General features: G+C 33.4%; 1 pseudogene; it reads right to left on the bottom strand.

The window, feature by feature from the left end:
- Positions 1-13,046, bottom strand: part of LOC113254976 (40S ribosomal protein S20-like) — a 36,263-nt pseudogene extending 23,217 nt beyond the window's left edge.
- Between the last annotated feature and the right edge of the window lie 10,431 nt (positions 13,047-23,477).

Below are 23,477 nucleotides of genomic sequence, written 5' to 3'. Positions count from 1 at the left end.
ATTCATGAAATGATGACTGATTAGAAAATGTAATAGACAGTATTGTTCTGAAGCTAAAAGACAAGGAAATTCATGGGTGTGTTACCCTGCATCAGGAAATCATTGAAACCTTCTAAGTTACTATTTTATGATAAATAAATACTTTGTATAATTATTTTAAAGAACTTCATATTAAATAAGATGTATTTAAACAGGAAGAACATACATTAAACAAGGTTATGTATTAATCACTTGTGGAATGTGACCAGAAGCTCCCAGGAGCCTAACCCTGAATTTCCTCCAGAGACATTGGTTCGTATTTGCTTATTTAGGGCTCAGGGTGACTTTATAGAACAGAATTATCATGAATAATGACAATTGAATGTAATTATAGATTCACAGCAAGTTGCAAAGATAGTACAGAAAGGGCCTTCATGCAGTTTTCCCCCAATGGTTGCATCTTATATCTTATGTAACTAGAATATAATATCAAAACCAAGAGTTGACATTGGTACAATGTGTGTGTATATAGTTCTGTGTCATTTTTTATCACATGTATAGAGAAGGATGTTGAAGTCTCCCACTTTAACTGTGGATTTGTCTAATTCTCATTTAAATTTTATCATTTTTCACTTGGTGTTGCATGTAAGTGATGAATCACTAAATTCTACACCTGAAACTAATATTACACTGTATGTTAACTAACTGGAATTTCTTCTGCTTTTTTTTTTTTTTTTTTGCATGTACACATTTAAGATTGTCATATCTTCTTGGTGGATTAACCCTTTAAAAATTATGTAATAGCCCTCTTTCCATAGCATTTGTCTTTTATATGAAGTCTATTTTACCTGATATTAATGTAGCCACTCTTGCTTCTTTTGATTGTTGTTTGCATATTGTATCTTTTACATCATTTTCTTTCAACCTACAAATCTCATTATATTTCAAGTGAGTTTCTACAGCCATCATATAGTTTAGTCATGATTTTTTTATCCACTCTGCCAACCACTGGCTTTTAATTTATATTTTTAGATTCTTTATACATAATGTAACTGTTGATATAAGGCTTACATTTGCCTTTTTTATTGTTATCATCTTTCTTTTTAAAAATATCACTGTTTTCTTTTTTCTGCATTATTGTAGGTCACTTAAACATTTTTTTTAGAATTCCATTTTAATTTATCTATAAAGTTTTTAAACATCTCTTTGTATATCTTTTCAAGTGGCCAGTCCAGGAATAACATATATGTATGATATATATATATATAAAACTTATCAAAGCCTGCTGATGTCAACACTCTACCAGATGAATTGCAGTGTTGAAACATTACCTCTCTTTATATCTATTTACCCTCCCCCACTCTTAATAAAATATTGTCTATAAACATTGAGAAAAAATAAGATAAGATTATAATTTTTGCTTCAATTTCAAATATAATTTAGAAAACTGTAGAAAGGAAATTATTTTGTATTTACTAATTTCTTTTCTCTGTTCGTGGTAGTTCTTTGCTTCTGATGTTCATATTTTCTTTCTGTTATCACTTTATTTCTCTTTGGAGAACTTCATTTAGCCATTATTTCAGGTTACATGTACTTGTGAGAAATTCTCTTAGTTTTCCCACATCTTAGAAGGTCTTGATTTCTTCTTCATTTGTGTAGGATATAGAATCCCAGGTTCAGAGTTCTTTTTTTTTCATCACTTGAAAAATACTGTGTCACTTCTTAGGACATGTTCCTTCTGCTGAGAAATCCACTATCATTTCAAGTTTTTTCTCCTATAAGGAATGTATCATTTCTCTCTGGTTGTTTTCAAGATTATTATTTTTTTTGTCTTTAATTTTCATAAGTTTGACTGTTTGTGTCTTGGTGTGAATTTTCTTGAGTGTAATTATTCTATTTGAGGTTTACTTATCTTCCTAAATTTCTAATTTTAGTTTATCCACCATATTTGATGCTTTCTCTATCATTATTTCCACAAATGCTTTTTCAACCATGTTGTCTTTTTCCTTATAAAAGGAGGAACTCCAGTGTCATGATTGCCAGACTTTTTGTTATAGTCCCATATGTCCTGGAGACTCTCTTCACTTTTTATTTTCCATTTCATTTTCTTGTCATTGTTCACATTGGGTAATATCCATTGTTAAGTTTTTAAGTTCACTGATTCTGTGTTCTCTCCATTCTGCTATTGAACCCATTCATTGGTTTTCCTATTGTATTACACACTAAGTTTCTCTTTGACTCTTTGTAATTTTTTTTTTGTTTATTTGTTTCTTTGCTGAGAATTTCTATATTTAATTTTTTTTCCAGTGCATTTCATAAATGTTTGTTAAAGCATTTTTATGATTCACACCTTAAAATGATTGTCAGGTAATTCCAACATTTCTGCCATCTTGATGGTGGCAACTCTTGATTATCTTTTCTCATCCAGTTTGAGATCTTCTTTGTTCTAAGTATGATGAGGTTTTTTAAATTGAAATTTAGACATAAGACTCAGGATCTTATTTAAATTTTGTTTCAGCAGGCACATACCAAGAGTACAGGAGAACATATCTATCGATCTGTCTACCTGTCTGGCTAGGTAGCTATGGTAAAACACCTCTTCCTGTAGTGAAGTATGAACATTTTAGTATGTAATCAAATGTTCTTCTGATACTTTTTTAAAAAGACCACATGTATTCTATCAAGCAAATGTACCAAAAATAATTTGTCTAAGTATTACTGTTTAAGAGTTTGAGTATTTACATTTCTGGTTATAAAAGCAGTGTTTTGGTATACAGCTTTGGTTTTGATTTTAAGATGGTATAATTCTACTCCATTCAGTCTCTCTCACAGATTCCATACACAAAATATAGAGCATCCAGTTAAGTTTTAATTTCAGATAAACAACATTTTTTTTTTTTTAAGTAAAAGTGTGCTCCTTACAGTATTTTGGACAAACTCATTGTAACAAAATAGTTGTTTCTTTGAAATTAAAATTTAACTTGACACCCTATACTTTGTGTTTTTTAAATTATAACAATGCTGACTATCAAAACCAAAATAGAATATATGGAGTAACTGTCTGAGTGTTCTGAAAAGTAAATGGCAAAAGATAAATTAGGAAAGGAAACCAGAACACAAAGTACAAACAAAAGAGCAGTGCATTTTCTATGTATTTTTTTTCTCCCTTGTATCTTCCATTCTAGACTCAAAAGAAGCCCCTGAAGATTTCCTCACAAAAACAAACTCCCTGATGTGGTTCTTCCAAATTATTACAAGCATCTTAACTTTAAATGACTTTTAGATATGTTATTTTCTGCCTGATGACTCAAGACCACTATTTAATCAACATTCCCTTTAATATTTCTAAGAATTCTGTTAGAAACAACAGGGGATAGCCTTATTTTCTGAACCTCCCACTCGAAATACCTTTCAGCACTTCCAGATGTCTTCTTCATCCCGATTCTTATAGCTGTCACTCTGTCATTCCTTGGGGTGAGCAAATGTCACAGAGCTTCTGGGGTAGATAAATAAGATAGATTGGGCTGATTGCTTTCAGGCAGCCCCTCAAAAATTCTTTTAAAAATTAAAAAAAAAAAAAAGAACTAGACTCAATTATTTGAACTTAATTAAAACCCATGACCAGCACTAGCACTAGAACCTGAAAATAAATAACTCCTTACATTTTGCACCCCAGTCACCCTACTTGTCTCACCATAGTCCCACCCCTGCTGGAATACTTTGGCTTATGAGCCAGTCAGAAGACCTGTTAAGAGTAACTTTAAACCTATGACCCTTAATGATATAGGTCCCAACACTTGTAAAACAAACAAATAAGCAAGCAAAATATCACAGTTTCTTCCTTGGGTGTGATGTCATCATGTGTTCCTTCGAGATTGCACTCTGGGAGCCCCGCATGAATTTGTCTCCCTCTCCCAAACAAGGTGACATACACCTTAGGGGTTTTCATAAAAGACTTCCTGATTCTTAAGGAAACACTAACAGAAGACTCTGGATATCTCTCCAAAATGGTCCTTAAGAAAGTTCCTAGATAACTGAATCATCTACATCCACCCTGTAAGCAGTTTTCCCTACAAGAAGAGTGTTGAAGTTGATAAAGTGGTATGAAATATATCCTTGACTTCAGCTGTGTTTATCAATGGCATTACCTCAGCACTGAAAGTCATTCATATCAGGCTCAACTCGCTGGTCAGTGTTGTTATGAATGAGAGGATTTACCTTGTTTTCCTCTTTAAGGGCCAAAACAGTATGTGCAATAGCTAATACATACTACTGTACCTAGATTGATGCATCAGGCCAGGTAGAAAGGTCAATACAGAAATTTAAGAAAACTGTGATGTTTTATGGGCTTTGTTTACCTGGTTGGTTCAAAAACTCTGAGAAGCATGATTTAGGTCGATACTGAAGACTGGTATTAACCTGCTTTTGGAGTCCTCTTGATAGTAGCCTTAATTAAATACTGAATAAGGCCAATTAAATTACTCTGTACTTCACATTAATCAGAGTGACCAACAGAGGGATGTATCATGAGAAAACTTGACAGAAGCTGAGATATAATTGAAATGAGGGATGGCTATTTTTGGAAACAATTGTCTGTGGGTCTTTTGTGTTTTTATATTTTGTGAGCAGAGTTATTGTTTCAGAATATCTCTTTAAGAATGCTTGTATACTGAACAGCCTTGAAGACAAATACAGTGTATCTAACCAGAGCAGAAGACAGGTTTACTTGTTCCAGTATGCTAAAATAATATCTCCATCCTGGGAAGTATGCTTGTGGCTATTATAAAAATGTGAATTCCCCATCTCTCACTTTTTCAGCAACAGTGCAAACCCAGTGTGTGCACAGCATCCATCTGGGCTCTTCATGTAGCCTCTGTGGGATTTGAGAGGAAAGGGGAGCAGATGTGAATATAAAGTTCATGCTGCTTGCTGTTTCATGAGGCAAAATCTTGGACACTCCATCATCCTTGACATTGTGAAGAGTTTAGAATGTATCTTATAATCTCTAAAGCAACCAATGGGGGGGAAAAAAAAACTATTCATAGTTATGGTTACAAAGTCAATAGATAAAATAGAATACTAAAAATATTTAAATAATCAAAATTGAAAGCTGGAAAGAGGAAACAGAACAACAAAAAAAGAGGACACACAGAAAACAAGTAATGAATGAGTGGGCAGATCTAAGTCCAAACATATTAATAATTAAATTAAATGTAAATGGTCTCTACAAACCAATTAAAAGATGGGGATTGTTTAGACAAATAAGAGAGAGCCAGCTCTAAGCTAGATATAAAAACCCCACTTTAAATATAATGATATAAATAGGTTAAGTGGGAAAAGATAGATAAACATATACCATGCAAACATTAAGCAAAAGAAAGCAGTAGGGGCCATATTTGTATCAAGCAATATAGACTTCATAGTAGTAGACTTTTCTGGGCATTGACAATAATAAAAAAGTTATTTTACTAAGAAGATACAATAACTTTATTATATATAAACCTAACAATAGAGGTACAAATTACATGAGGTAAAAAACTAGTAAAACTAAAGGAGAAAAGAGCAAATCCACAATTGTAGCAAGAAACTTCAATACTGTATTAAAAGCAATAGATTAGAAAAGTACATAGATAATCAGTAAGGATAGAGATTTGAGAAATATTATCAATTGATTTGAACTCATTGATATTTATATAACTCTATTATATCAAATAGAATACATAGTATTTTGAAGTGCATAATATTTGTGAAACAAACCTTAATGAATTATGCTCCCTGACCATAATGAAATTAAGTTAGAAATCAATACCAGGAAAACATATGGAATGTCTCACAATTAGTTGAAGGATCAACAAGACATATAAATAATACATTGGTAAAAGGAAAGTCTTAAGGAAAATTAGAAATAGTTCAAAGAGAACAAAATAAGGATACACATACCAAAATGTATGAGATGCAGCTAAAAGGATCTTGACGGGGCGTTTATAACATTACATGCTTATATTAGAAAATAAGAAAGGTTTCATATCAGTAATATAAGCTCTACCTTCAGACACTAGAATAGAGAAGAGAAAAGCAAACCCAAAGCAAACAGGAAAAATATAAAAAAATAAATAAATAAATAAATAAATAAATAAATAAATAGCAGAAATCAGTGAAATAGAAAATCACAAACAATGGAGGAAATCAATAAGCCTCTAAACTGGTTCGTTGAAAAGATTAATGAAATTGATAAACTCTAGCCAAGTTGAAAAACAATTAACAACAAGAGACAAAAGACATAAACTAATGTAGGAATGAAAGAAAGATATCTATACAGTTCACACAGATATGAAAAGGGATATTACATAGAGGAATATAAAGTAGTAGAATACTATGAACAACTCCATGTGCATAAATTCAACAACTTCAATGTAATGGACCATAAATTTCTTGAAAGCCAGTAACTATCAAAACTCACACAAGAATAACCAGATAACCTGAATAGTGCCATCTCTATAAAGAAATTTATTTCATGATTAAATACCTTCTGAAAAAGAAAATCTGATGCCTTGATGGCAAATTCTATCAAATATTTTTTAAGTCAATAGCAATTGCATATAATCACTTTTGAAAATAAATGGTAAATAAATTCTTCACAAATCCTTTAATGAGGCCAGCATTACCCTGATACCAAAGTCATCCAAAGTCATTAAAGGAAAGAAAACTACTGACTAATATCCTTTATAAACATAGGAACTAAATCCCTAATAACATATTAACAAACTGAATCCAGAAATACATGAAATCAATTGTCTCCAAATAGGGATTATCTAGAATATTAAGCCAGTTTCCCATTTCAAAATCGATCAATGTAATTCACTGTTTTAATAGACTAAATAATAATTTTAAAAAACATGGCCCTATCAACTGATGCAGAAGTATTTAACAAAATTCAACATCTAAGATAACCTAGGAAGAGAAAGAAATTTCTGAACCTGATGAATGGCATTAGCAAAAACCTACAGATAGCATCCTAGGGTGCAAGACTAAATGTTTTTACCATAGGATCATGATCAAGGCAGGGATTTATACTCTCAGTATTATTCAATATAGTTCTTAAAGTCCTGGTGAGTGTAATAAGGAAAAAAAAATTACAGTTTGTAAAGGAAGAAATAAAACTGTTTCTATTTGCAGATACAATTCTTAATTGAAATTTCAAGAAATCTACCCAAGAGTTCCTAAAACTAGTAAGTTTTGAGTCCCTAAAATTAATGAGTGAGTTTAGCAAGGCCAAGCTGCCAAGTACAATTATATTTCTTTAAAAAAAAAAAAAAAAGATTTTATTTATTTGAAAGAGAAAGAGATCAAGAGAGGGAGCACAAAGGGTGGGGGAAAGGGGTAGAGGGAAAGGGAGAAGCTGACTCCCCACTGAGCAGAAAGCCCAGTGATGTGGGACTTAATCCCAGGAGCCTGAGATCATGACCTGAGCCAAAGGCAGATGCTTAACTGAGTCACCCAGGCACCCGAGATCATATTTCTAATTGCTACTAATCAATGATTAGAAATACTTTTTTAAAAATATTTTCAATTGCTCCAGCAAAATGAAGTTTGTAGATATAAGTCTTACAAATATGTGCATGATTTGTATGCTGATAAGTAAAAATCCTGAAAAAGGAACAAAGGAAGACCAAAATAATTGGAAAGGCATGTATCATAAATTAGAAGTCTCAACATCCTTAAGATGTTAATTTTACCTAAATTGATATGTACATTAAATGCAATTCCTGAAAAAAATCCCAGCAAGTTTTTATAGACATTTTAAAAATTTTTGAAGAGGGAAAAGACATAAAATAGCCAAACCAATTTTGGAAAAGAAAAAAATTATAGGACTCATACTACCTGATACAAGATTTACAATAAAGCTATTGTAGTAAAGAAAATGTGGTATTAGCAAAAGGACAGACATATAGATGTAGAACAGATTCTAGAAATAGGCCTAAACAGATATGGTCAATAGATTATCAACAAAAGTGAAAAGGCAATCAATGAAAAAAGGATAGTTTTTTTTTTAAGCAAATGAGCACACTTAGAGATTTTCATGTTTCTTTTTAAGTGAATCTTGACCTATACCTCACATCCTACTCAAAATGATCATATATTGAATTCTAAAATGTATAACTATAAAACTTCAGTGAGAAAAACATGAGAATATTTGTGTAACCTTGGGTTAGACAAAGAGTTTTTAGATGTGGTACCAAATGCATGATCTATAAATGAATAAAATGGTAATTAGGACTTCATCAAAATTAAAAATGTTTGCTATACCAAATGTATCCTTAAGAAAATCTCAAGACAAACAACAGACTAGGAGGAAATATTTGCAAGTCAGATATCAAGCAAGGTAATTCTATCTAGAATATGTAAAGAATTCTGAAAACTCATCAATAGTAAACAACTCAATTTCAAAATATATGTAAAGGTGCAGCAACAAAGCAGGTATACAGGATGGCAAATAAGCAGACAACAAGATGCTCAGCCTAAGCAGTCAGTGGGGAAATGAAAAATGGTACCATCAATGAGATCCCGCAGCACACCTCTTAGAACGGTGACACGCACGCGCACACAGAGTTAGCATTACTGACAAGACGTAGAGCATCAGCAACATTCATCACTGTTTTAATACAAATGCAACAAAGTTAACAGTTAGGCAATTTCTTATAAAACTGGGCATAGAGTTGCCTTACTATTTTGCAATTCTAGTTTTTAAGCAATTTCTAGTTTTTTTACCTCAGGGAAGTAAAAATTTATGCACATGTAAAAACTTGTCTATGAATGTTTATGCAACTTTATTCATAATAACCAAAAATGGGAATCAGCCAATATGTCCTTAAATGGGACATACACTGTTACTTATCCATATGGTGAAATGCTACACATTAATAAAAGAGAACAAACTTCAGGTAAACGCTACATGGATGAATCTCAAAAGTATGCTGACTGAGTCAAGTCTCAAATAGTTATGTAGTATATTGGCCTATCGGTATTATATCCCAGAAAAGGCAAATCTATAAGGAAAAGAACAGATCGGTGGTTTCCAGGGGTTAGTGGTGGTGAGAGGGTTTGACTACAGAGGAACAGCATGAGGTTTTCTAAGGGGTGACAGAACCACTTCAAATCCTGTAAATATCCACGGTGCTTACACAGATTGATAGATGAGCCAAAGCCCAGACTGTGCATCAAAAGAAAAAAGTTAATTTTACTGTGCATTATTTTTTTTTTAAAAGAACAGAGATCCCCTTTCTCCACATCCTCTCCAACATTTGTTATTTCCTGCCTTGTCAATTTCTGCCATTGTTGGTGGGAATGCAAGTTGGTACAGCCACTTTGGAAAACAGTGTGGAGGTCCCTTAAAAAGTTAAAAATTGAGCTACCCTATGATCTAGCAATTGCACTACTGGGTATTTACCCCAAAGATACAGACGTAGTGAAGAGAAGGGCCATATGCACCCCAATGTTCATAGCAGCATTGCCCACAATAGCTAAATCATGGAAGGAGCCAAGATGCCCTTCAATAGATGACTGGATTAAGAAGATGTGGTTCATATATACAATGGAATATTACTCAGCCATCAAAAGAATGGGCAGATTTCTCAACACTTGCTGCAACATGGACGGGATTGAAGGAGATAATGCTAAGCAAAATAAGTCAAGCAGAGAAAGACAATTATATGGTTTCACTCATTTATGGAACATAGAAGTAGGAAGATCGGTAGGAGAAGAAAGGGAAGAAGAAAGGGGGGGTAAACAGAAGGGGGAATGAGCCATGACAGACTATGGACTCTGGGAAACAAACTGAGGGTTTCAGAGAGGAGGGGGGGTGGGGGAATGGGATAGGCTGGTGATGGGTATTAAGGAGGGCACATATTGCATGGTGCACTGAGTGTTATACGCAAGTAATGAATCATGGAACTGTACATAAAAAACCAGGGATGTACTGTATGGTGACTAACATAATATAATAAAAAATATTATAAAAAATAAAAATATAAGAACAGAGAAAAAACTTAAATAGCAGAAAGTTAAAAAATAATTACTGCTCAATTAAGTGGGTTATTTTTTATGTTTCTTTGGAATAAACCTCTGTAATGGATCCATTATATCAAAAATTATTCCTTGACACTTGCCTTATTCCTTCAATTCTTCCTTCTTCTTTTCTTCCTTTCTTCAATCCTTTCTTTATTCTTTGTTTTCTTTCAGTTTCAACTAACACTAGTAACACTGTCTTTATACCAGTAGGCCTAGTGTTCCTGGGAAGGACTTAAAAGGGAGAAGACAAATACATGGGTTAGTGTTGTTGGAGAGGCAAGAAAACATTAACATCAATGTTAACAAAGTCAGTAAAATGATGTAAGTAAATATAAATTTTAAAGTTAATAAAAATAAGTTTTTATTAAGTAAAAACAAGAATGATAAAGTAAGAAAATGCTCTTGCAAACTGTATATAAAATAATGAAATGTTGCCTCCACTATTCTTTTCCTTTATAAAAATACACATGCTGCAATTAATCAAATATTTAGTAAGCACCTGCTATGTGTCAGAAAATATTCAAAGCACTAGGTTGTAGTATATCTATCAGTTCATGCTATTTGGGCCAATAGGTTCTCATGAAAGAGAAGACAAAAAATTAACAAATACAAATAGCAAAACTAATTTTAAATTGTGATTTGTTTTAAAGAAAACAATCTAAAATAATATAATAAGGAGTTGCGGTGAGGGTATAAATAAAGTGTAGTATAAATGAGGTGGTCAGGAGGGCCTATCTGTCAAGAAAGAGAGCGTGTATGGAGAGGGAAAGATCATTTCAGTCAGCGAGAATAGAAGAGCAGGAGTTAAGTATGAAGATTTCAGAATATTAGCTAATAAAAATATTAGTGGGAAAGTTGCTTCAAGGAATTTGCTTTAGGAAAAATAAAGCAACAGTTTATTAGAAAGAGAAAATAACATATTAATATATTTAGCGACACGAGTTAAGATTTGGCAGTTTTTGCATTTCAAATTATAAAATCCATTATCCTGCAAGAAAGAAAAGCAGGATTTGTTTGGATGTTGATGGTATGTTTTGATGACTAAGCAGCATTCCCTACATTCTCTTTTTTCTGTAATATTTATCCCTGGCTAAGGAAGAGTTGGCAAGTTCTCCAGGGCTTCTCTCTCTTCTTTGGCCCTAAGAAAACCTTGATCACTTTTGAAGTAATAGTAGTTGTAATCCTTTATTTTCTTATCTGCAGGAAGTCTTTATTGCTCATCTTTCCCACTATTTAAAATTATATATTTAAGATCTTAGGAAAAACAAATATCCATGGCTCAGCTTGCACAGACCTATAAAATTATTTTTTAATGACTTGGCAGTGCCAAAATTGAATGAGTGAGCATTTAAAAAGCTACACTGTGTGATATTTTCTTTAATAGAATTTCATTTTAAGACTAATGATCTGAGTTTTATCATTTATATTGATCCTAACAGGTGTCGGTAAGAAAATTAAGGCAAGACTGTACACACTACACTGAGCCCAACCTGGTTCATTTTTCTGGCTTTCATTTTTTAAGCCTTTTCAGTTTTTATGTTTCATCTGTCGTTTTTTCACTTAGACTTGGAGACATCTGGAAAACTGCTTTACAGACAGAGCAACTGGATTTTAATTTGTAGGAAAACAGGAGGAGAGGAGGGGAAGACAATAGTAGGGCATTTAGCTAAGTCCTAGAACTTCTATCACGGTGTTATCAAGGCTGATATTCCTGCTACATTAGAAAGCGTAAAGAATCTTCCTTTTTTCAGATGCTCCTTTAGTGAAACTGAACCAGCTAGAAATAAATTCTATAAAGAAAGGAGTAAATTATATACAGGAAATTACAAAGAATTGCATAGTCACAATCATATAATCATGGGTGTATTGTTCATTTTCCAAACCACATTTTCAAATTATTACAAAAAAATTCAGATTTCATGCAGTTTTAAATGTACTTAATAAGAAAAGAAAAATATAAAGGTTAAGTTGATGAGAAAATGTTGCTCTGAATATCTTATTTTCTCATCTACCAAGTTTTGCATACTAAATGTATAACCCTGGATTTGCATAAAAGTATTCCATTTCGGTTACTTAAAAGCAAAATAAATAAAGCAACCAATAAGCAAACTGTTCCCTAAAACAAGATAATATATACCCTCCTAAATATCACTAGTTGTTTTTTTTTTTCTTTTTTTTTTTAAGTTAGAAGCTTTATTATCTGGTAATCACAAATCAATGATTATTATTTAGTATGATAAAAATCCCAACATACTTTAGAATATGTTTAAATAATATAGTTTTAAGTAAAATTGTGTTGTATAATTTTAGGAAAAAATAGAATTACTGAAAATAATATTTCAGTAGATAGTCTCAATATTTCTGCTTATTCCTTTTATTGTCATTTACTTAAAAATGTTTTATTTAAATAACCTATTGAATAGTTTATCTAATAATTGCCTAAGATTAACCCAACTTACTATAGTGCTAACTTTCAAAAGTTCAAAAATTTTTGTGCTCTTGAAATTTTTTAAGTATCCAGTTCTGAATTTCAGTGCCTTCTATACCACAAAAGAAATGACATTTTGTTAGTAAACAACCATTGGCTCAAAGGTATGGCAGTGGAAAAATACACATATTTGCATGAAATACTTTGAAAAGGATAAAAAGTGAGGAAATGCAATGACTACAAATCTTCTTATTGATTTTTAATAATCCCCCTGCCATGTGAAGTCTTTAAAAAAAGTGACTAAAATTTCAAAAATTACAATAATCACAGGTATTATAATGCTATATTGCTGTACTTTGTAACAATTTGTTCATGTTTTGAAGCTGCTTTAATTTTTACTTTTCTTTATTAACTGAAAATGTAGTTAATTCTGAAATATAATTTATCTCATATTGCTTATTAGAAATTATTCTTTAAAATAAGATTTTCTCAACATTACAAACAAAACAAGCAAAGCATTCTTATTGTACTTACCTTGGAAGTCCAAATCTTTAACAGCTTTAGGACCCATGGATATAGTAGTTAGCAAATAGACAAGATTCATACTGTCACGGAGCATATGGTTTAGTGTTTGAGATTATGTTAAACTAGGCATAATTACAAAAGTGTCATAACAAACCATGATAAAGGTTATGTAGGAAAAAAAGTGGTAAGTGCTTTGGGGAAATGTAGTAGAAAAACATAATTTAGACTAGGAAGATGTTGCATAAGACCTTATTGAGAAAGTGACATTTATAATTCAATATGGACATTGAGTAGAAATTAACCTTTATCAAAGCAGAAGCAAGAAGGCAGAGGGAGAGAACACCCCAAGCAGAGAATACAGCCTCTGGAAGGACCCTGAGTCATGAAAGTGCTTGAAGAATTGGAGGTCAGAACACAGACCAGATGGCTGGAAAGATTTGAGTGAGGGAGAGAGTTGGACAAGATGAAGCCATAGAGGTGGGCAGGGGCCAAGAGCACCTTTATAGATCACATTAAGGTAAGTGAATTGACACGATTTGGTGATGGTTTCTTTATGTTTGAGTAGTAGAAAGGGAAGTCCTGAGATTTAAACTAATACATCAGACTTGAATAGAAACATAGAAGGATGGAAGTATCATTAATGAGAGAAGAAATCACTCCAGTGTAGGGGAAAAGCAAGAATTTATTTTTGAACAGATTATTATATTATATTATATTATATTATATTATATTATATTATAGATGTTTCTAAGAAGGGGGTGTTGAGAGACAGGATAAACTCATTTGGAACTCAGATGACTCTGAATGAGATATATTACATTTACTGCTTATAAATATTTGAAGCATTGGAAATGAGTGAAAAGTCCTAGGGCCAGAGTGTTGGGTAACTAGAATTGAGAACGGGAATCTTAATATTTAGAGGTAGAGTGTAGATGAAAAAGCCTTCAAAGGAAATTGAAAAAAAGCAGTTAGAGGGATGGGAGAAAGTTGTGATACAATGAACCTCAAAGGAAATGAGTATTTCTTGAACTTGTTCTCTTTCAACAGCCATAGCCATCATTTAATTTTTCTTAGAAAATGGACATTCTCAATGCATCTCAGCCCAGATACCTTTTCTTTCTATTAGGAGTTGTACTCATTAGAGGACTCTAGAGGCCTGGCGGGGGGATCTGGGCCTTAGAGGCAGACAGCAGGAGCGTTGGCAAAAAGAGGGCTCTCTGCCAAACAGGACAAGCCCCCCTCCTCCTCGCCCGCTTCTCAGACTATTGCATCTATTTTCAACAGCTACCAGGCAAATGCAGTCACTTAAACTAAGCAGTGGACAGAATAGTAAGCCAGCATATGCTATGGGGTGCTGAGGCAGCCAGAATTCCCCTTGACCTTCCCTAGAGTGCAATGTTTTTAGTCATTAGATCAAAAGCTGCACCGGAAAGGTAGGCAAATTCAGATGCATCCACTTCATAATTCCGTTACCTCCACCATTGTCCAAATGCCATTTTATGAAACAAACCATCAAAATAGACTCTGAATCGCTCCCCATCCCCTCCCCACTTCTACCCCATTCCTCTCCCTTCCATTCTCACATAGGACCCAGAGTTATCTATATAAAATATCAACCAGAATGTATAACTCCCCTACTAACAACCCATCAGTGGCTTCTGTTCACACTACTTACTTTGGCCTGTAAATCTTAGCCTGACAGGCTCCTGCCTTCTCCCCAGCAAGTCTCATACCATGTTCCATCTTTCTTCCTCTACAGCATCGCTCTGGTCCTCTGTCGGTGCTGGAAAACACCAAGTCCTTTCCACCTGGGAGGCTTTGAGCATAATATTTCCTGAAATAGATTTCCCACCATTGCTTTTCTGGTAGATTCTTTCTTATCTTTACTTCCCTTCAAAATGTCAGTTTCTCTGAAAGGTCTTTACAGATAACCCATTGATTTCTAAAGCAGTATCATATTTATTTCTTTCATTTAGTGCTTTACCTGTTCATTGCCTGTCTCACTTACTAAAATGTAAGTTCTGTTAAGTGTAAGGAGCCAGTCTTTTTCATAATATATCCTCAGCAGACAGAATAATCATAGGAAGGAGTAGATGCTCAAAGTTATTTGTCCAATGAATGGATGAATAAATGAAAGGATGAAATAAACTAAGGATTAAATATTTTCTTTGATTCACTGGCACATATAACCCACAATTATGAATTTAGCATACATAATGATTAAAATGTCAGGAAATATGTTGTGATTTGTCATTAAACCTACAGAAAAATCATAAGCAGTTTTTTTAAAAATCATAGTGGCGTATACCCTCCAATCGTAGGTAGTAGTTTTTAAAAGCATAAAACATGTTCTGACTAATGAATACTTGTTCATCAAAAATGATCAACATATTTAGAATCGTTTGTCTTTTTTATGATCTATTTTTTTCTTACTGGCTAATCGACTCTACCAAAGTGTTCAAGCAAGTTTCTATTAATAAAAACAAAGAAAATTTGAGTTTTGAGTTATATAATAAACATTTTTAAATGTGCTACAGACAATTTGGATTTAATTCAAGTTCCAGTGTTAACTATCGATGTAACATTTCCCCAGCTATGTTGAATCTGTATAAAATGAGTGCCTTTGCGCATTGTAGGTAGTCAGTGATTTGTCTGGAATTATTTACGCATGCTTATATAAAGGTAGATTCAGTATTTTTAAGAAAATAGTTGATGCAACCCCATAGATTGGAACTGAAGTTTCCTTACTTCATTTGTTAGATATGAAACATTGGAAAGTTGTTTAACATAATTATAGCTTAGTTTCCACTTGTGTAAGGTGGATCTAATAATAATACCCACCCAAAAAGGTGGTCATGATGATTAAATAAAATATCACATACAAACACCTAAACTGGGGACCGGGGGTTTTGTACACGTTTGGTGGGTATTGTTACTGTTATCATCATTCAAAAGCAAATCAAGTGAAGTTGCAATGGAAATCTTCCAGAACCAATATCTGATGGCAAATAAATGCTTTTTTGTGCATACAGTGTTGGTTCGATGTTAATAACTGAGTTTAAGACAAAAATACAAAGAGAAATTAAAGCTGAGACTCTTAAAATTTTTAACATTTTATGTATTAAAAACCCTAGAGAGTAGGAAAATTGTGTAAAAGAAAAACATTTTTACATGTAAAAATTACATAGATTGATGTGATAATAGCACTACCTCTAATAATTTCATTAAGGTTATCACATCTGGAAAGTTTATTTTTATTCTCTCGTAGCCACTTATTTAATGAAGTGCTTTCTTTATTAATGTATTCATGCCAATTAGATTTAAAATCTCTACTTTTTCCTTAACTACTGTTTCATGAATCGATAGATTTATTTGGAGCAAAAATGTGTTTGGGGCTCCTGGCTGGCTCAGTTGGTAGAACATGCGACTCTTGATCTCAAGGTTGTAGGTTCAAGCCCCACATTAGATATAGAGCTTACTTAAAAATAATTTTTTTAAATGTTTGGCTACTCTTTCAAAAGTGAAATTTTAACCCCAAAATAATCTATTTTTGTTTATCTAAAATATATCATTTGTGAGTTTTAAAAAATGATTCTTTTATTTCCAGGAATGCTATATAAAGATCACAAGGTTATTGTCTAAAAATTGTGTGCAGTCTTGAATTATATTAATAATTATGCAGACATATTTATGCATGTGAATATATATACATATGTATATATAATTATATCAGTGATTAAGTTAATTCTTCCTTATTATAAAAATGAGTATTTAGCAACATTTCTTGAGCTTTGAAATACCCTCAGCACTTACACAGAACAAAATATCTTAGAACAGAAATCAACTAACTGTAATTTTAAAATGTTTGAATAATATATGGAGCATAGCTATATGATGTGAATGCCAAACACTGCGAAAGAAATGTCTTCATGTAGTCATTAAGGCATATAAAATATGCATTTACAACTTTTTAAATATTTATTTTGAATGTAATGTATGTCTTGTAGAATTTTGCTGCCATTTTATAAAGCATAGAATTGAAAGAATAAAAATAAGTTTTTATGGAGAATTCACTTGAAATTCTTGGATAGAAAGTAATCTTGGGCCAATTTTCAAAGTAAAATTTAAATCTTATTTTAATTATGTTAATTGTGCATAGGTATGTATAATATGTATGCATATGTATAGTGTGCAACTTACTATTGTAAAAGATAAATTGTGATTCTCATTATTGCCATTGTTTTCTCAGGAGTTTTGAATATGTTTATGATGCAACAATAATCAAAGTAGGCACACTTATTGGCCACTATAGGAAAAAAACAAATCAATTGCTGTGCAATTCTAAGCACTTTTCCATTAAAGAAATTGCTAGTTACATCAAATGGAGGTCATATCACATACAGCTACACTCAGCAATCTCTTTATAAAGCCACCCTATGATATTAGGTGCTGTGAGGAATAGAGTGGCAAAGGAAGTTATTTGTTAACAAATGTTTTGTTCTTGTTATTGTTGTTGTTAACAAATGTTTTAAACAGACTAATACTATTAGTGTAAGTGTGTTTGAATATTTTTTACTTATGTATATGAATATCCAGTGATCTGACTTCCCCTAGGAGCTCTGAGTTGAAGTAGTTAGGTGTACTTTCACTCAATATATCAAACAAAATTTATAAAAGTAACTTTCCATCTACTGATAAATAGGTGAAATTATACTCTGCCTCGTATGTTTTCGTTCCTTAAAAACATTGTTTGGGATTCTCTTTTTTGCTGGAAGTATTTGAAGCTACTTTAGTTGTATCAAATATGAAGTGACTAACATTTAACTCATTCAAATAAATTATAAAAATGCCTTCACTATAAAAATGGTAAATTGTTAATTGATTGAATCCAAGTCAAAACTACAAAATCCATACTTTACGAGTTATTCACATTTCTTTGCATTTTGGTTAAGGCATAGGTTACTCTTTAAAAAGTATACTTAGTAACTAGGGCCATTCTGTGGTTATTTTTGAAGGGTTCATTTTATAATAGTAACATGTGTTTATAAAATTGGATTTTAATGAAATCTGTTCTAATCAGTTTTAGTCATAGATTCATTACATGTATCACATATCACATAATGGATACTCAATAAATAATAATTATAAACATAACTGGTTAGCATGTATGTTCTATTGGTCATCTCTTTATTTCTATTTCTATTTCTATTTATTTATATTTATATTTATATATAAAATGAGTAATGCAACCTTCTTGCCATAAACTGTTCTTTTTTGCCATAATATTTACTACATCATGAGGTACTATGTAATTGACTTACTCATTATTTTTATTGCTTATTATTCATCCCTTCTCCACCAAAAGGAAAATTCCATGAAGGCAGAGATTTTTATATGCATTGTTCACTGGCATATGCTAAGTATCTAGAACAGAGCATAGACTATAATAGATACAAAATCAATATTGGTTAAATGAATACCTGAATGAAATAATGTAAGTGGCTTTATTTTGACAAAGCTTTCAGATCTTCATGAAATAAATGAATTTTTAGAAATGCTGTTATTTTAATATTTGATATAAATAGAAAAACAAAACAGACTAATATTGTTGTAGAAAAATTAAAATGTCTTCATTATCTACCTTTAAAAATAGCACCAGAGGACTATGATAACCTATTTATTTCAAATTTTCCCAGAACCTTTACTTAACTGACAGAAAATAAATAAAAATAACAATAATGGCAATAATAACAATCATAGCAACAGTAGTAATAAAATATGAACCCATATAGATAAAGAAAACAGGAGAAAAATAGCAGGTAGGGATGGCTACATTTTGGAGATAACACCTGTGGATACAAAAGTGAGAAAGCTGAGAACTAAGTGCCTACAGCACAGACTTCTCATGCAGTTCTCCCGGCAGAAAGTTCTGAGTGAGGAAGTGCCTCGGAAAATAGATGGCTGAAGAAACCAGAATCTTCCACACATATTCCTGACTTTATACTTCCAGGTAACTAACCCTCTAATGTCTGATGCCTGGAAGCTTTTATCCTGGAAAACTACTCCTGTCCTAGAAGAAGTGGTCTCCAAGACACTAGGCCAGGTGGAGTAACATACAGAAATCAGAGAAATTCTGTGTACTGGTTGAAGACACCCTACTATTTATCTCTTACCGCTTGGTTCCTATAAGGATGGCAACTGTCTTATACCCCTCAGAAAGAAATTGGAAGATTGTTCTATGAGTAGATTGAAACATTCAAGAGAAAAAATTTGTAGTTAATATTTGTGAGTTGTCCCTCAAAGTGAATGGACCAGCCTACAGTTAATACTTACAATTCCTTCAGGAGTTAAAAAGTATGAAGCAGATATACATACTGGAAGGATAAGATGGATAAAATTTTGTATGGGGTGCCTGGGTGGCTCAGTCGTTAAGTGTCTGCCTTCGGCTCAGATTATGATCCCAAGGTCCTGGGATCAAGCCCCGCATTGGGCTCCCTGCTCATCAGTAAGCCTGCTTCTCCCTCTCCCACTCCCCCTGCTTGTATTCCCTCTCTTGCTGTCTCTCTCTCTCTGTCAAATTAAATAAATAAAATCTTTTTTAAAAATTGTAAGTATTAGGTTGAAATAAAAAAATGTTTCAGAAGAATACATATAATTTACATATATTTTTCTTACATAAAACAGTAATACATATTTGAAGAGGCTACCTACAATATGGTTCTCACTGTATGACATTCTGGAAGAGGCAAGCCTATGGAAACAAGTATAAAGATCTAGATAATCATGTGCCAGTATAGGTTTATTGACTATAACAAATGTTCCCCTGTGGCGTGGGTGTCCATAGTAGGAGAGGTTGTGCAATAACCATGTGTCAGGTGGGGGTTTATGGAAACATTGTGGCTCCTGAACAAGCTTACTAGGAACCTAAAATTCATCAAAAAGTAGTCAATTAAAAAAAATACCTTGGAGGTAATATTTTGTTATTTTCAAAACTTTGTTAAAAATATATTGAAAATTACCTGTGTAATAAAAATAAATCAGTACCCCCAAGTTATAACTATACATTCTTAATTCCATTGACGGACTCTCCCAAACCCCCATATCTCAGCCTTCCTGCTCATTTCCCCACTCTCTCCCTCTGTCCATCCTTTCCCCTCTTTTATGTTCTTCTCCTGTCTCAACCTCTCATCTCTTACTTTTCCTGCCTTTAGCTTCTTCATGTTGTAAATAGAGACATATTCAGAATACATGAAGTATTGAAGGCATATGACACTGATTTCTGGGGGAATTAGGTCAGTAGATCACAATGTCTCAGTAGTCACAAGCCAGGCCTCAAGCAGGATTGGATTTTAGTTCAGGAAACCATAACAGAAAAAAACAGGGATCTGGCTTTGGTGATCACCAGTCTGGTGATTCACATTCTTTCTGTCTCCATCTACTCCTACAACTGCTACAGCCTGGTATTTCTCCCTTTTTGATTTGTACTTAAACTTGCTGCAGTATGTCCTTTTGTATTTATTAATCACTGGAGGTAAAGCATGCAGTTGGGCAGATACACCAGTCATGAGCTCCTGCACTAGCATACTTAAGGTGTAAAAGGTCCACCAAATGGCATATTTTCTTGGCCTTCTAACCAATTATGCAAATACTCTTCCTCTAATAACCATGATTCTTCCTACATCTAGATTCCATGAAATTCGTGTAGACTAGTTTTCTAATCCTTTTCAACTATCTGCTAAATGACTTTGATATGTCCACCTGAGACATCTTCTAGCTTTAAGCTCTGAGAGGAGACTGTAGAATATATGGGGTACTTTGAAAATACGTGGTAATGGTGCCAAAGGCCATCTGTAGAATGTGCCATGAAATTAATTATTTGGAATTCTATCTGAAACATAGAAATGAAAAAATTACTATCATTTAAAATTGTGAGTTGTCATATATATTTCCTTTTAAATTGTCCTTATCAGGCAGCTAATAATCATTTTGTATTAGCACATGGGTTTTCATTCAGTTCATTTATTGACATATATATCTGTGTGTGTGTAGTATGTATATTTGTATATATGTGTGTGTCTAAAATAACACTAATGCCTAAATATTGAACTTGATTAATTGCTTTGCAAAACCCTGAAAAAGAGTGATGACTTCTTTGTGTCATGTACTGCACCATAGTGCACACTTAGTACCCACAAATTAAAAAATAATAGTAACAAAAACTTAATGTAATAAAAATGGTCACAGAGGGGAGACAGGTAGCAGGATAATAGAGCCCAGTAATAATAATTGATGTAATCTAGTCTCTGGATGAACATGTAACTTTCCATCTCTTTTGTCCCCAAGAGCCTCTTAAAATTATTCAGGTGAAGTCTGACTCACAGAACTCCAAAGATATGTAAATGTCAAGATTTATAGTCTAAGTTTGATGTAAGTAATGGGTCAGTGCACATCTGGGAGAAAAGCATCAAAGAAGAGACTAAAGCCAAGGTGCTTTATTTTTCATTTAATGTCATTTATTTGCACATTTATTAAATCTGCATTGGGTGGCTATATCACACTGATGATAGGAGTCTCCGGGCTCTCAGGGGAGCATCTGTCCCAGAGAAGGGATGTCCTGAGGGTTTATTTTGGGGAGAGTGACAAGGAGATGAAAAAGCTCAAAAACATAAAGGGTTGTCCAGACCTTGCTATGTACATATGTATAACATCCCTGGAAGGGGAATTCTTCCCACTACTCAGTGCTCTTTTCGTCCAAGCTGAGTGTAATTTTAGATATCTACATGCACACACTGTATATGTACATATTCAGGGTACCATTTGAGTTCAAATCAGGGAGCTCAATGCAAGATAGTTAAATACCAGCCTAAATATTTTTTGGCCAAACAGGAAGGAAGGAAAGGAGGGAGGGAGGGAGGAAGACCATTGCTATAATAGAGATTTTTAAATAGATGTGGAAGAAATAGCAAGACAGGGATTGATTTTACTTAAGCAAGTTTGGGAGCTGGTAAGGGAAGCTGAGGAGAATTCACAGTTTTCCTGGGTAATTATAGGAACCTAAGAAGCAGAAGAGAAGAAGGGCATACCTAATAACAGCCTTGAATAAAGACATGTAAGTACGTGTGTGTGCTGTGTAAACTGCAAATGAATCAGGGGGATTAGAATATATTTCCAGATATATATCTGGATATATCCAGAGGAACAATTGCAAAGAAGTCTAAAAAAGTAGTTTCAAGTAAAATTGTGAAAAGCCTTAAATGCCAGGCTCAGGAGTTTATAATAAATGGAGTGTCCTTGATAAAATTTAAGTAGATCATTACAATCATATATGAATTTTGAAAATTTACTTCTGACAATATGTAAAAGACAAATGGAAAGCAGAAGAGATAGGGATTAAAGTTGCATGAGCTGAGGAGGCCTGAGTATGCTCTGGAAGGGAAGATGTGAAAGTTGCAGACAGAATTAAGTTTGCTGATCAGCAGACCTTGAGATGAGGCTATTATCCTAGGTTATCTGGGTAGGCCTAATAAAATCTCAGGGTCCTTATAAGTGAAAGTGGGAAGTAGGAGAGTCAGTGTCACTTCGGCACAGTGTGCGAATGACTCAACTAGTCATTGCTGGCTTTGAGGATGGAAGGGGCCCACAAGTCAAGGAATGCAGGCAACTTCTAGGACTAAAAGAGAGGGAAAGGAAAAACAGAAAGAGGAACAAAGGAAGAGCAGATTCTAGTCCAGTGTCTCACATACCCTCATCTTCATTGACATGGAGGAATCATTTAATAACTAAGGTCTAGATAGAATTTTAAGGCAGGTGCTATGCAACTTTGTATCCCCTAGACCTAAAGCAGCTTGTAGTGCTCAAAAATTGGTCCGTGGTGTATAAAATATATGTGTGCTGTTAGAAGGCTAATGAATGATAAATGATTAACCCCATTAGAGGTTATCTAAAATGGCTTCCAATCGGCTTGATCTGCTGGATTTCATGATCTGGGCAATCCTCTGCCCTTGTGTGAAAGAGAGACCTAGAAAATCACTTCTAATGCATAGAATATGGGAAAAAGTGATAGGTTGCCAGTTCTCTTGCAATATACCTTTTTTTGTGTTGTTAGCTACCTATAAAGAGGTTCATGGGGCAAGTGAACCTGGCCAACAGCTAGTGAGAACCTGAGTCCTGCAAAAAACAAGTAAGTGATCTTGGGAGTAGATCCTCTCTCACGCAAGCCTTGAGATGACTGCAGTCCCAGCCAGCCCTTTGACTGGAGCCTCATGAGAGATCCTGCACCAGAGGACCCAGTTCAGCTATGTCTGAATCCCTGATCCACAGAAACTGTAAGGTCATGTTCATTGTTTTAAAAAGTAATATTATCAGGTAATTTGTGATGCAGTAATTAATAATGCATTGACTAAAATATGTGAAGAGTAAACACTGTAGCATATATAGAAATTCAGGTGGGATTTGGAAACCCAATTTTTTAAATTCT

Source organism: Ursus arctos, unplaced genomic scaffold (assembly GCF_023065955.2).
Source record: "Ursus arctos isolate Adak ecotype North America unplaced genomic scaffold, UrsArc2.0 scaffold_5, whole genome shotgun sequence".
In the NCBI taxonomy this organism is placed as follows: Eukaryota; Metazoa; Chordata; class Mammalia; order Carnivora; family Ursidae; genus Ursus; species Ursus arctos.
The sequence above is the reverse complement of the archived record's forward strand: the minus strand, read 5'-3'. Positions and strand labels throughout refer to the sequence as shown.